Here is a 15,141-nt window from a genome sequence, read left to right on the forward strand (position 1 = left end):
AAGCAATTGCCCGTTTCACACTTGCCTGATCTCAACACCGGTGTCTGTAGGCACCGATTGTACTAGGGGTCGAAGCCGGCGTGTGAGATGACGTCATCTGACGCCGGCATTCAGCAGATTTTGCTTTCACATTTGCCACTTTAAAGGCCGATTGGCGTTCGATCCCTGGGATCACTGGCAAGTGTGAAAGGGGCTTTAGATAGGCTTTGCGTGATTTTACCAGTCTGAAGAATGTCCGACATCTCGGCATTGATGTTCACACACGAGCGACCAAAGCTCCACATCTCTGGTTCTTTACACAAGTTTAGACAGCATTCCAGAAAAGCGGGAAGTAAAGAGGCGGGGCTTACACGGCACTGCGGCAACGTCCTATTCATTAGTCCATTGTCCATGGAATGCCTGCACTTCACTTTAAACTGCAAGTGTTCTGGGAAATTTACTAGGAATCTAGGAGGTAAAAAGTCAGAACGGGAATGGCACCCTCATTCCCATTCCGACCCTTTTACGCAGCATGCATTCAGGGAAAATGGGAATATTTTCCTGGACTGCAGCAGCTGTGAAAATATACATATGAGATAGGCATGTGGATGGAAGAAAAATAGAGGGCTGCCTGGGTGTCCCGGTAACCTCCCGCATCCCAAAGGTGTGTGGGTCAGTAGATATTTAGACATACATACAGCACGGTAACAGGCCATTTCGGCCCACGAGTCCGTGCCACCCAATTTACACCCCATTAACCTACACCCCGGTACACTTTGAATAGTGGGAGGAAACTGGAGCCCCCGGAGAAAACCCATGCAGACGCGGGGAGAACGTACAAACTCCTTACAGACAGTGAGGTCTCGAACCCTGGTCCAGTCCTGATCGCTGCCGCTTTAAAAACTAACCACATAATCCTTTGTAACTCGGGCATAGTGTGCACTTGATGAGATGATAAGTAGGTGCGGAAAATTAGAAGGACAGATGAATGTAGGGTTAGTGTACATGGTCAGTCCGGTCTGGAGATACCAGGCCCCAACACGAAACATTGACTGACCATGTTGACCTATGGATGGTGTATGGCCTGCTGAGTTTCTCCAGTAATTCTTTGCTTGCTTAAGATTCCAGTATCTGAATCTTTGTTCTTTGCTTAGCTGAATCTTCTTCCCTTCTATTACTTCTTCCCCCAGCCTTCTCTGATCCAAGAAGAACCTGGAACTGAGAGATACGACGCAAAAGAGGCACTTCACCACACCGAGTCTGTGATCACCCCATGAATTGTTACCCACTGCAGAGATCTTGCTAAGTGTAGAGTGCACTTCATCCCACTGACTGGAGAGAGGCAGAAAACAAACAAAATTGGTGTGGTTGATGTGAAAATCGCCATATTCTTGCACAGAAGGGTTCACACTAATCATGTAATATCCATTTACAATAATCCCATTTTATTGCCCCGACATTCCCATCAACTCCCAATCCCCACAGAGCAGATGCAATTTGCAGTGCCCAATTAACCACTCAAAATGAAGGTCTTTGGGATGTGGGGGGAGGGGTGGATTCAGAGCCCTGTGGGCCAGCACAGGGACATTGTGGATGAAACACAGAAGCCTGCAGATGCTGTGATTGTAGCAAAAACACATGAGCCCTTCTTCAAGGTAACCGATTTTTTGGGCCTGAGCCCTTCATCGAGGTATGAAGAAGGGTTCAGGCCCGATACATTGTTCATATATTGTAATGATAGAGTGCTAGTGATCCTCCTGATCTCTAGAGGGAGTAGGAGACTTTTTTTTTGCAGCTTGGTTGGATTCAAGATGGATGCATCCACACAGTTGTAAGTGAGTTTTATAGCTACCATCCTCTGCTACTAAGGCTACTGTCCAAGATCCTACACTGTTAGAACAGAGCATGGTCAAATACTGAGGAGGAATCGAAGGAGCCTGCTGAAAATTCAAGAGACACTGCAAAAACAGGCAAATGCAGAAGATCCAGCCTGCACAGCAACAGAGGAAAGACCGCCAGAGCTAGACAGTAGTGGACCAGCAGAGCTGACACAAGCACCTGCATTACAAAGATCCATATGTGTTATCAAAGCACCTGACAGGCTGAACCTCTAAAAATAAAGAACTGCACACTTACAAAGGTTATGTTGCTGATGTTGTGTTTATGTTGAACTTTAAATGAAAAGTATTAGTGTGTTATGTTGTTAGACTAAACATCTCAAGGAAAGGGGATGTAATGATAGAGTGCTATGATCCTCCTGACCACTAGTGGGAGTTGGAGACTAGTTTGTTGCAGCTTGGTTGGATTCAACTTCTCCTCACTTGTCAGTAAGGTGCAAAGCGACTGCACTTCCTGAGAAGACTGAGGTGGGCAAGGCTACCAGCCACCATCACGTCAACTTTCTACAAGAGCTCTATTGAGAGTGTCCTGGCCAGTTATATCACAGTGTACTATGGTTGTTGTAGAGAAATGGATCGGAGGTCAATCCACAGGACCATAAGTGTGCCAGAGAGGAATACTGGAGTCTCCCACCCTTTCTTCTATGTGATCAACCAGGATAGTTGCCTGAAGAGGGTGTGCAAAATCATTGAGGATCTTTTCCATCCTGCACACAGTATATTTCAGCTGCTCCCACCCAGAAAGAGCTATAAGAGTATCCGGGCAGCATGGTTAGTGCAGCAGTTGGCGCAACACTTTAACAGCGCCAGCGATCAGGACTGGGGTTCGAATCCCACGCTGTCTGTAAGGAGTTTGTACGTTCTCCCCGTGTCTGTGTGGGTTTCCTATGGGGGCTCCAGTTTCCTCCCAACCTTCGAAGCATAGGTGAATTGGGTGTAAATTGGGTGGCACAGACAATTACATTTAATTTTTTTAAAAAGTCAGTACCACCAGGCTGAGGAACATATTCTTCCCACGGGCGGTGAGAATGCTGAATGACCCAAGGAGCTGCTCTCACTAACCCTCCGAGACTCTCAAACTCGTGAAACAGTTTTATTGTTTATTTATTCGTATCTATGAATACTTGTCCTGCATATATATTGTATGTCTTTTTGTGTGTTTCTCCTGTCTGACAGCAGAATTATCTTGTGTGCGTTTTTCTTTCACTATGGAGAGAGCTACAAAAGAAGCAGCCCCTGGTTAATGGATTTCATTCAGACACATCAAAAGAGCCTCATATAACAAATCTTTCAGCAATCCCTCACTCAGGAGCCCACGAAAAAGTGATTACTTCTCTGCAGTGTGTCCAGGCTGACGGCTTTTGTTAGGTTTTAATTGCCTCGTTTGCCCTGAGTCAAGATGTCCCTTGTTGGCGACTATAAGTCCACAAGTTGCAGAGAGGATTTTATTGGAAAGGAGGGTGAGGCCCATTGAAGGTTTGAATCACCAATTGTCTCGATGTTGTTGGATGTTTCAAAAACGGGTGAAGGATGTCAGTTGGGGGGAAAAGGGGGACTGGCCAAGTTAATCTGCAGGGACCCCACTGTGGATGGCGATGCCAGAGAAAAGAGAAGATGCATATTTCACCGAATTAATTCCTCACCCTCGCACGTGGGGCAGTTAACGTCAGAATTTATTGTCACGAATGTGTCACAAAATCCGTTGTTTTGCAGCTCCGTCACAGTGCAAGCATTTATATAAACCACCTTACAAAGTAAATAAAAATAGTCCAAGGAAAAGTCTAAGTAAAGACAGTGTCTTTTGTTCATTGTTTATTCAGGAAGAGGAGAAGAAGCTGTCCTTGTGCCACAGAGTGCTCGTCTTCAACCTCCTGTACCTTTTTCCTATCGTAGCAGAGTGAAGAGGGCATGACCTCCGATCCATTTCTCTACAACAACCGTATAACAACCGTGATATAACTGGCCAGGACACTCTCAATAGAGCTCTTGTAGAAAGTTGACGTGATGGTGGCTGGTAGCCTTGCCCACCTCAGTCTTCTCAGGAAGTGCAGTCGCTGTTGCACCTTACTGACAGAGTGAAGGTCCTTGAGGATAGAGGATGCATTCTTAAGACACTGCCTCGATGGAGTGAGATTTGGTGCCTGTGATGTTGCAGGCAGAGTTAACAACCCTCTGGAGATTTTTCTTGCACTGAACATTGGCACCTCCGAACCACACAGTGATGTAACCAGCCAGAATGCTATCCACAGGACAGCTGTAGAAGTTTTTGATAGTCTTTGGGAGCATGCCGAATGACAACACGGGAGGAAAGCCGAGAATCCAGTGGAAGCCCATACGGTCACGGGGAGAACTCTGGGTGTGGGTGAACCTGAAACAAGTCGCTGGTTTTGGAGTCTCCGCACATCAGGATGACTTTGTCCATTCGGAGTAAGAGTACCGATGGAACTCAGCAGAGTCCATCCTGATAGAGGCTTGTGCCACCAACTAATTGGCTGGAATTAACTTAAGCCGATCAAACTCAGTCCAGTCGACAGTTGCCAAGTCAAGTTTCTTGTCATCTGATTACACAAGTACAACCTGACAAAACAGCATTCTCCAGTCCTCGGTGCAAAATACACAGACACACAACCAGACATACAGACAAACAATGCAGAACAGGTATTCATCATATCGGTGGTTCTCAACCTTTTTCCTTTCCACTCACATCCCACTTTAAGTAATCCTTATGCCATCGGTGCTCTGTGATTAGTAAGGGATGGCTTAGGAGGGATGTGAGTGGGAAGGGAAGGTTGAGAACCACTGCTCTAGACCCAATTGTTACTGAAATATTTGGCTTGAGAAAAATTGTCATTGGTCCATTTCCTTTGGAGTTCTGAAACCCTGCACATAACGAGTCAATGAGGGGCGATTAAAACAGTGGTCTTCAAACTTTTTCTTCCCACTCATAGACCACCTTAAGCCATCCCTTACTAACCATAGAACACCTCTGGGATAGGGATTACTTCGTGGAAAGGAAAAGGTCTATATAAATAAATGTTAAATTTTTTTCATGATGTTGGATGGTAAATTAAATTCTAAAATTTAGACATACAGCACAGTAACAGGCCATTTTGGCCCACGAGCCCATGCCGCCCAATTTACTCCCAATTAACCTACACCCCCGGTAAGTTTTGGAACGGTGAGAGAAAACCTATGCAGACATGGGGAGAATGTTCAAACTCCTTATATACTGTGGGATTCCAATCCTGTTCCCAATTGCTGGCGCTGTAACCACACCAAATGTGCCACCCCAAGTGTGGGCAATTCCTTTGATTGTTCAGCATTTTCTCACTGCCCGTGGGACCTCTGATCCATTTCTCTGCGGCATCTGTGTTGCAGCCAGCCAGGACAAACTCGATGGTGCTCCTGTAGGTTAACATGATGGTGGCTGGTGCCCGCTTCAATCTTCTTAGGAAGTCCAGTCACTGTTATGTCTTCCTGAGATGTTGAGTGTCTACGATAGGTCACAGTCAGGAAGCCTTCAGCGCCCGAAGCCCCTCGGGAAGCCCTCCCACCCTCGTCACCTTCTTGTATCCAATTTCCAATTACCCCATTAAACATGCAGTGTTTCAGGGAAAGACTGTATGAGGTACACTAAACCTTTTGGAATATTGGGAATATTACTTGCAATGCCTTGCGTATTTTATTTCACCATTGGACGGATTCACAATTCACATGATCCACATTAACTACCTGTACATTCAGTGCTATCTATCCCTTTATTTTCCTCTTGCTTCACACTTCTCCAAGATTATCAGTCCCAACCATACTTGGACTTCCTGCCTTCTTTCACTACTAAGGTTGCCTTGTTTGTAGACTTTCTTCTGCACCTGACACTTCCCTCTATTTACTGGTCTCTATTTACTTGGAATGGAGCCCCCATTCTAAGTGCTGCCATGGCAACAGGGAACCAGGTGAAGAGAAGAATAAAAATTAATGATTTTAAGACCATAAGACATAGGAGCAGACTATTCAGCCCATCGAATCTGCCCCACTATTTAATCATGAGCTGATCCATTTTCCAACTCAGCCCGACGGCCCGGCCTTTTCCCCATAATAGACTAGAAGGGCCGAAGGGTCTGTTTTCTGAGTGGCAATGCACTATGCACAATTGCAGAGTGAAGAGTTACAGTGAAAAGATTAATAGGTATATGGCAAGGGCAGAATGAGAGCACTGTTGTGGGCCTCATTCAGGAGCCTGATGGCTGCGGGGAAGAAACTTCTTGGCCTGTTGGTGTGCGATTCTTGCAATATTTCTTTAAAAAGTGAAATGAACCCACTTACTTTCAGAGCAATGGTTGAACCTGTCCTTGACAGGGGAGATGGAGTCTATTCTAATCTGATCAAGATCCTTCTCACATGATTTACTTACAGGCTTGATTCTCTAACCCACTTTGTCTGACTCTCCTTCTCCCAGCATTCCCACACCCCTCTCCCCAACCCCCACACCTTCTCTCCTGACCTCTGGAGCCATTGTTATAGGCCTCCTTCTGTGAGAAGAGGAAGTTTATCAAGAATTCCAAATGGCAAGATCAGCTAATCCCAGGGCATTGAGTCATTGAGAGTATTTCATCCGCAAATCTTTAAAGTAATAAAATAAAACTCATTTTGGTACTCAGGAGTTTTCCAGTCATATCAAAGTGCAAAGTTCAGATTTATTGTCCGAGTACATATATGCTATCACATACAACCCTGAGATTGTTTTCCTGCGGGCCATTAAGAATTTCTATTTACCATTAGTGTACTCAAGAAGAAATATGATTACAAAAGAGAGAAATGTAAAAAAAGAAAGGAAACAAACCGACTGTGCAATACAAAACAGAAATATTCAATAATAAATAACATGCAAAGTAAGATTGAGTTTGTGGTTCAGGAGTCTGACGGTGGAGGGGGAGCAGCTGTTCCTGAACCCGCTGGTGTGAGTCTTGTGGCAACGAGACTTCTTTCCTGATGGCAGCAGCGAGAACAGAGCGTGTGCTGGGTGGTGCGGATCCTGCTGCTCCCCGATGGCGGCGTTCCCTGTAGTTGTTCTCATTGGCAGGGAGAGTTCTGCCTGTGATGGACTGGGCTGCGTCCACTACCTTTTGCAAGGCTTTCTGCTCAGGGGTATTGGAGCCCCCATACCAGTCTGTGATGCAGCCGGTCAGCACACTTTCTATTACACAGCTGTAGAGGTTTGCCAATGTTTTTAATGTCATACCAAACCTCCACAGATTCCTGAGGAAGTAGAGGTGCTGACGAGCTTTCATCACAATGGCATTTGTGTGTTGTGACCAGGGAAGGTCCTCTAAGGTAGCGACTCCCAGGAATTTAAATTTGCTCACACTCTGCACTTTTGATCCCCCATTGATCGCTGGATCGCACTCTTTAGTTTTTCCCCTTCTAAATTCCACAATCTGAAAAAAAGGCATGAAGAGGCTTTGGCTGACAGAGTAAAATTAAATCCAAAGGGTTTCTATAAGTACATTAAAAGTAAAAGATTAGTGAGAGATAAAATTGGACCCCTTGAAGATAACGAGGGTAGGCTGAGTGAGAAGTCTGAGGAGATGGGGGAAATTTTAAATGATTTCTTTGCCTCGGTATTCACTAGGGAAAAAATGTTGAACCAGTTGAAGTAAAGAAAAATAGTGGGGAGGTCATGAAGCATATAAGGATAACCGAGGAGGTAGTAATGGCTGTGTTGAAAAAGATAGAGGTGGATAAATCTTCAGGACCAGACAAAATATTCCCAAGGACACTCAGCGAGGCTTGTGGACAGATAGTGGGGCCATTAACAGAGATATTTAGGATGTCGCTGGCCACGGGGGTGGTGCCAAAGGATTGGAGGGTGGCGCATGTGGTTCCTCTGTTTAAGAAAGGGTCCAAATGCAAACCTGGGAATTATAGGCCTGTAAGTCTGACGTCTGTGGTGGGAAAGCTGATGGAAAGTGTGCTGAGGGATGCTATTTACAAATTTTTGGAGGTACAGGGATTGATAGGGAGTAATCAGCATGGTTTTGTCAGGGGTAGATCATGCTTGACAAACCTGATTGAGTTCTTCGAGGGGGTTACAAAAAAGGTTGATGAAGGGAAAGCTGTGGATGTTGTCTATTTGGACTTTAGTAAAGCTTTTGACAAAGTTCCCCACAGGAGGTTAGGAAAAAAGGTGGAGACATTAGGTATAAATAAGGAGGTAGTGAAATGGATTCAGCTGTGGTTGGATGGGAGGTGTCAAAGAGTAGTGGTAGAAAATTGTTTGTCCAATTGGAGGCCGGTGACTAGTGGAGTTCCTCAGGGTGCGGTCCTGGGTCCACTATTATTTGTTATATATATTGACGATCTGGATGTAGGGGTGGAGAATTGGATAAGCAAGTTTGCGGATGACACAAAGATTGGTGGTGTTGTGGACAGTGAGGAAGATTACCGTAGATTAAAAGGTGATTTAGGAAGGCTGGAGGTGTGGGCTGAGAAATGGCTGATGGAATTTAATACAGATAAGTGTGAGGTGTTACATTTTGGAAAGGCAAATCTAAATAGGTCATATGCATTAAATGGTAGACAATTGAGGAGTGCAGAGCAACAAAGGGATTTAGGAGTGATGGTAAATAGTACCCTCAAGGCTGATACTCAGGTAGATGGTGTGGTGAAGAAGGCATTTGGAATGTTGGCCTTCATAAATCGGAGTATTGAATTCAAGAGTAGGGAGGTTATGATGAAATTGTACAAGGCATTGGTGAGGCCAAATTTGGAGTACTGTGTATAGTTTTAGTCACCAAATTATAGGAAAGATATAAGCAAAATAGAGAGAGTGCAGAGAAGGTTCACGAGAATGTTGACAGGATTTCAAGGTTTGAGTTACAGGGAAAGGTTGTGCAGACTGGGGCTTTTTTCTCTGGAGCGTAGAAGATTGAGAGGGGACTTGATAGAGGTGTTTAAGATTTTAAAAGGGACAGACAGAGTCAATGTGGATAGGCTTTTTCAACTAAGAAAGGGGGAGATTCAAACTAGAGGACATGGTTTAAGATTGAAGGGGGAAAATTATAAGGGGAACATGAGGGGAAATTTCTTTACGCAGAGGGTGGTGGGGATGTGGAATGAGCTTCCGGCAGACGTGGTCGAGGCGGGATCATTGGTTACATTTAAGGAAAGACTGGATCGTTACATGGATAGGAGGGGACTGGAGGGGTATGGACCGGGTGCTGGTCAGTGGGACTAGGAGGGTGGGGATTTGCTACGGCATGGACTAGTAGGGCCGAACTGGCCTGTTCTGTGCTGTAAGTGGTTATATGGTTATAGCTCTTTGGTTTGGTGGCATCGAGTGCGAGTGTTAGTACATGATTCAGCCAAGTTTTTATTCTCCCTCCTGTACGCTGACTCATCATTATTAATATCTCACGTGAGTTTGTGAGCTCTCCTGATCGTTCACTCTGTAAAGTTATATTTACATTTGTTTTTATATCCAGTAATTTCACATTCATTACTGAAATTAATCTGAAGTAAAGGCTGGGTGGATCTGATGAGGGGACTTCCAAGTATAATTGGATCCATACACACCATTTGATTTTTGTATAATCTCTGTTGTTATTTGGAGATGATGAGCAAATTGAACACAACATGATCTCACAGTCAGTGGAGGTTGCAGAGGTTTGGTATGACACCAGAAAGCTCTACATCGATATGGTGGAAAGTGTGCTGACCAGCTGCATCACGGTCTGGAGTGGGTGTAAAGCCCTCAAAAAGGTAGTGGACGCAGCCCAGGACGTCACAAGCAAAACCCTCCCCACCGTCGAGAACATCTACGGGGAACACCGTCGGAGAGCAGCAGCAGTCACCAAGGATCCGCACCACCCAGCACGTGCTCTGTTCTCGCTGCTGCCGTCAGGAAAGAGGTAGCGGTGCCACAAGACTCGCATCCCCAGGTTCAGGAACAGCTGCTCCCCCTCCACCATCAGACTCCTCAACAACAAACTCCATCAGGGACCCATTGAAGGACTCGTACTTGTGCAACGTATTGACTTTTTTATTCTCTGTATTGCACAGTTTGTTTACATTCGTTACCTGTTTGTTTCTTTATTTGTTTTTACATGTATATATGCTGTGTACAGTTTTGTTTGCACTACTACTAAGTGGTATATCTGCAGAAAGAAGAATCTCAGGGTTGTATGTTCTCTGACAATAAATCTGAAATCCAGATGCATCACGGCTTGGTGTGCCGCAAGAAACCGCCGAGTTACAAACCAACCTCCCCCTCCAACCCATTGGCACAGGAAAGGGCCATCCTACCCCATTCCACACACTCTCCTCTCCCCCCTCTTCTGTCTGGCAGAAGATACACGAGTTTGACAACGTGCCACCAGTTTTCTTCCTGCTTGGTTCAGGGTCTTGAATGGGCCTTGTGAGTAAAGGATGATACCTGGCACTGGTTCTATTTCCCACTGCACCCTGCAGTTTTGTTTTATTGCTACTCGATACCGTGTACCTACGTTTTTATTCTTGCATTATCTTTGTACTACAGGACATTCACAAATACAGTGGACCAACGACTGAAGGACCCACACAGGTTGCGGGCCACTGGTGACTTGCAGTCAAAGGAGCCACACAGGTTGCGGGCTGCTGGTGACACGATCGAAGGATGTACACAAGCTGATGAGAACTCGCGGTCGAGGGGGACCCACATGGACTGCGGGCTGTTGGAGACTGGTTCATGGGAAACAGGTATCAGGACTGGGATTCGAGCGGGTAGGAAGGGCTCCAAAGGAAGGACTTTGGGCGCTGAAGGCTCCCTGAGGTTTGGATCTGGAGCTTGAGTTGTCGATTATTTGAACTGGAGTCTGTGTGGCCACAGAGACTGGGGGAGCGCTGAAGGAAAATCCACGGACACTCAGTGACTCTGAAGGGACTCTCTTTTGCTTCTCTTTCTCCTATTGTTTGGGGTGTCAGTCAATGCTCATGGCGGCTGTTCTTATGGCAGACGATGGTTGAAGCATATCATGTGCTGTTATGTACAATTATGTGACAATAAAATGAACCCTAAACCATGAATATTCAGTTTGACTTTCCTGTGTAACTTGCAAACCAGTTTTTCACTGCACATATTGCTGCTCCTTGGCATTAAACTTAACTCCGGTGGTTCTGACCTTGAACATTTGCTTGACGAGTGGATTGTCATTCCGTATCAATCCACAGAAATTTTTAACTTTTTTTTAGATGGTACATTAAATATAAGAGAACACAGGAAGCGGACCCAGGAAGTCAGGCCAAGGGAGTACTGGAACTGAGTCCTGGGGATGACAGGCTTATCCTCTGACGAGAAAATGGATCAAGAGTGCCTGGCTGCCTACGTCACAGTGCAGTACAGTTGCTGTAGAGCATTGGATCTGAGGTCAATCACAGAACAGCAGGGAGGATCACTGGAGTCTCCCCCACCACCAGGATCTTTGCTTGAAGAGGGCTGCGCAAAATCATTGAGGACCCCTTCCACCCCACACAAAGCATCTTTCAACTGCTCCCGTTGGGGAAGAGACAGAGGAGGATCAGTGCCAGCACCACCAGGCTGAGGAACGTCTTCTTCCCACGGGCGGTGAGAACGCTGAACGACCAAAGGAACTGCTCACACTGACCCTCCGAGTCACTCATATTTATTAACAATATTTATTTATACACACACACAGCATATGTTTCATTTGTCTGTAGGTATGTGTGTTATGTCTGGATGTGTGTTTGCATGTTGTTGCACGGAGGACCAGAGAACGCTGTTTCGTAGGGTTGCACTGGTACAATCAGATGATAGTGAACTTGAACTTGATCATCCATAAACCAGGGAGCTCCCTCCGAATCAAACAGCCCATCTCACTTGCCTTCTTGTTGGAATTCTTTGTTTTCCATTTCTCTCTGGAAAGCTGGTTCCAATCTCCTTGAGGTCTGTGCCTTGAGTGGGATGCGAGGCAGGCAATAATAAACTCAGTTTGGGTTTATGACCATCAACCATTCCTTGACAGCAGCTGGTCTTCAATCGCACGATCATAAAGAACTCTACTTAGCCGCGATGGCCTGTGTTAATGATCATTAGGCCTGCCTGCCTGCCTGCCATTTTCCAGTGCATTAAACAATAACCTATGCAAATCTGGTTTATGAATATCCAATCATTGCTGCAAACCTCCCAATAATTTAATCCCAGGCTGCAGTCAAGGTAGGTGAGAGTAACATTCCCGTAGAGGGAATGTGGATGAGGAAACATTCCCACCCAAGGAACTTTGTAATCCTAATTTAAATTTTAAAAAAATACATGTAGACGTACTGCATGGTAACAGTCCCTTTCAGCCCACGAGTCTGTGCCACCCAATTAATCTACAACCCCCGGTATGTTTCGAACAGTGGGAGGAAACCAGAACCCCTGGGAAAACACACGCAGACACTGGGAGAACAACGTCCTGATAGACAGCGCTGGATTCGAACCCTGGTCCCGATCACTGGCGCTGTAACAACATTGCGCTAACCACTAAGCCAACCTTACCGCCCATCCTCTTCCACAATCAGGCAAGTTAACATTTACCAGAGATCAGTCAATTTTGGTTCAGAGATACAGGCAAATGTGGAGTTCAGTAAATCATGAAAAGGCTGCAGTCACTGTGATTGTCGTCCAAACACAGAAATGCTGGAAGGGCTCAGCCAGTCTCGCAGCATTTCAGGAGGTGAAGCTATATTACCAACGTTTCGGGCCTGAGCCCTTCCTCGAGGTAGAGGAGTACAGAGTTCAGGTCACCGATCAAACCTGGAAATGGTGAAGGGGCCAAAATGGTTCTAACATTAAAGCAGGAATAAAACAGGAGTAAACACATTTTGCTTCTATCTTGATGAAGGGCTCAAACCAAAAATGTTGGTTATGCATGACTCCATTGCAAAGGGTCCCGATCTCTCCAATAGACGCTGCTTGAGACCCTCCAGCCTCTCACTGTTTTGGCCAAGCCCACTGCAGGCCAGTCCCGGAACACGAGGTCCTCGCTGACCTACTCCAGCTCCCAGTCCAGGAGTCCTACAACGTTGGTCCTCATTTTCAAATCCTGCCTCCCTTCATGACCCTTCTCCAGCTTGCAGCTCCCTCCGCTATCAGAATTGGAATGAGAATTTGTTGTCATGAACGTTGTGCAAACATTTGTATAAACCACTTTACAAAATATATAAAAATAGTGTGAGAAAAAGTAAGGCTCTTTGTTCATTCATGAATCAGATGGCAGAGGGGAAGAAGCTGTCCTTGTGCTGCTGAGCGCTTGTCTTCAGGCTCTTGATGGTAGCAGAGTGAAGAGGGAATTGCCTGGGTGGTGGGGTCCTTAATGATAGAGACTGCTTTCTTAAGACACCACCTCTTGCAGATGTCCTCGATCTGGTGCCCGTGTTGTTGAAGGCCGAGTTAACTACCCTCTGGAGTATTTGTCTCATCTGTCCTGAGCACTGGCACCTCAATCAACCAGAATGCTCTGTATGGTACACCTGTAGAAGTTTACAAGGGTTTTTGGTGATACCGAATCTCCTGAAACTCCTCACAAAGTTTAACCGCTGGCGAGCATTCTTCTTGAATGCATCAACTTGGAGGCTCCAGGACAGATCCTCGGAGATGTTGACACCCAGGAATTTGAAGATCTTGATCACCTCCACTGCTGACTCTTGAGGACCGGATTCATCACGATTGGATGTATCTTGTGAAAAATCAACCTTAGACATTGATTCTGAGGTATTTTTAGTATCTTCTGGTTTTATTTCAGATTTACAACAATGACTGCATTTTGGATTATTGTATATTTGTGTATAATAGTCAAAACCATGTAAAAATTGACCCCTCTATTTTTGGCCCCACCTGCCCATCTGAGCTCCTGACACCCCAACCGCAGACCTGTCACCCGCTCCCAGCCGCCGCCCATCCCAGCTCTTGATGCCTCGAATGATGCAGGCCCTTACGGAGGTCAAAAGTAATATGTGTGCAAGTTGACCCCCTAAATTTTACCCTAAAAATTGGTCCACAAATGTACATTACGTGCCAGAATATTGAGAAGTTGAGCCAGGTTGGATGCCGAGAGGATGTTTCTGTTGATGAGAAGCAGAGGAAGTGCATTAAGATGTCTGGCAAAAACCCAAGAACAACACGAGGTTATTCCTTTTTTAGAAATCGGGAAGGGTGAGTCCACAGAGGTTTTGACATCAAAGCATCATGTACATTGAGAAGAACTCTCAATTCTTCCCCCTCCTCTTCCTTACACGAGTTTATGAAAACATGGATACTCCCAGCCTTAATTTTTAAATAAAATTTAGACATCCAGCACGGTAACAGGTCCTGGACCCCATGCCACCCAAATACCCCCAATGAACCTACAAAACCCCATACGTTTTGAATCGCAAAAGGTTGGTTTGCAGGTGCAGCAGGCTGTCAAGAAGGCAAATGGAGTGTTGGCCTTCACTGCCAGAGGGACTGAACTGAGGAGCAGGGAGGTTACCCAGGGCTTTATGCTCAGAGGTATTGGTGCCATGATGCAGCAGGTCTGCACACTTTCCACTGCACATTTGTAGAAAGTTGCCAGGGTCATACTGAGCCGAGAACCTGGGTGCAACCCAACAAACGTAGCCAGATCCATCACAGGGTGAGCCCTCCCATCCAGTGAACAAACCTATGTGAGGCACCCCCCCCCCCTCCCAGCCACCACCTCTTCTCATTGCTCCCTTGGGGCAGAAGGTACGGAAGCATCTCAAGGTTCAATAAGAGTTTCTTTCCAACAGCTATCAGGGTCTTGCTACGCTAATCACGGACTGCTTCTTCACAACTAAAGGAGCAGATGCACTTGGCATATTGATTTTTTTGCGCTAGGATAACTGAATATTTATAGAGAATCTTACATATTTCTTGTCTCAATTAGTTTATATTTTAGTATTTCTTTTCTTGTTTATCTGCAGCAAGTTAGAATTTCGGGAACGTGTACGATGATAGACTCTATCACTATTAGAAACCGAAGTCTGCACCAAACATAACCGCACATTTACTCTACTCCGACCTTCAATATTCTTCACAATCAACTCCCCCAGGATCTGCCTCCCCTGGCACACAGTTGTGTTCTAGTGTAACCTCAGCCCGTTCCTGGTGCACCTCCTCATTTCCCATTGTTCTGTTCAGCCTGCCACATTCTCCTCGTTTCTCCCTCTCTTCAGCGCTTGCTCCTCTCCCGCTCACTGGAATGAACCCCAAGGCGCCTCAGTACCATGG

Source organism: Narcine bancroftii, chromosome 11 (assembly GCF_036971445.1).
Source record: "Narcine bancroftii isolate sNarBan1 chromosome 11, sNarBan1.hap1, whole genome shotgun sequence".
Classification (NCBI taxonomy): Eukaryota; Metazoa; Chordata; class Chondrichthyes; order Torpediniformes; family Narcinidae; genus Narcine; species Narcine bancroftii.